This window comes from Octopus bimaculoides, chromosome 4 (assembly GCF_001194135.2).
Source record: "Octopus bimaculoides isolate UCB-OBI-ISO-001 chromosome 4, ASM119413v2, whole genome shotgun sequence".
NCBI lineage: Eukaryota > Metazoa > Mollusca > Cephalopoda > Octopoda > Octopodidae > Octopus > Octopus bimaculoides.
This window is the reverse complement of record NC_068984.1, coordinates 125,420,828-125,421,856: the sequence shown is the minus strand read 5'-3', so window position 1 is coordinate 125,421,856 and position 1,029 is coordinate 125,420,828.

Sequence of the window (1,029 nt, the reverse complement as noted above, 5' to 3'; positions counted from 1 at the left end):
ATTATCATTGAGTGAGAGAGCAGTGCATGCCATCAAAGTGACACTGGGGTGAAATATACGAAGCCCATTATACCCATCATGACTACCCGTCTGATAAGGGTACACCAGGCACATGCATCACAACCATATGTGCGTGACATGATGATCTCATGTCAAGATAAACAGCGCATAACCTTGCAGGTGGGGCCCAGTTAGAATTTTCTTCAGGTCGAGTAACCCATCTGCTCAAAAGGTCCCTGAATAAGGTTTGTTTAAGGATGTTGAGCAAAACACACATGTTTCCAAAGGGGAATTATTCAAACCACAAAGAATTCCTCTCAACACATGGCTATGATGCTCCCCCACTACTTCTGCTCTTGACCGGACATATCGTCAACCAGTAAGGAATATGCTCAACTGGTTACGGTCTTTTATACCGAGACAAAACAATGTACATGATAACACTTCCAATCAGTTAAGATCAGAACCCATCAGAGCAACTGCCTGGTACTGCATCAGGGCGTTTATTATTATCATTATCATTATTATTATTATTATAATTATTATAATTATTATTATTATTATTATTATTATTATTATTATTATTATTATTAGTAGTAGTAGTAGTAGTAGTAGTAGTAGTAGTAGTAGTAGTAGTAGTAGCAGCAGCAGCAGCAGCAGCAGCAGTAGTAGTAGTAGTAGTAGTAGTAGTAGTAGTAGTAGTAGAAGAAGTTTTTGAAGTTCTTTATTAATTTTGAAACTGTCAGTAATTGCTGCTGCAGACTAACATAAATTGTCATCGCATTCTATTTCGATAAGAAAATGGCAAAGTTGTGTCCCTTGAGTAGAAATTCTCTCTCCTAAACAAAGACGTTATTTCCCTTGGACTGATATACCTCCTCGAAATTCTTTACGTAGCCGTGTGAGTAAACAATATTTTAATTTCATGGTTTCTTCGTACCTTCAGCCAAGTAGATACCGGACGGTGTGTCCCAGATTTTTGAAAATAAAAGCCGTCTAAAATAAGCTTCAGAGAGTCCATGCTAATAC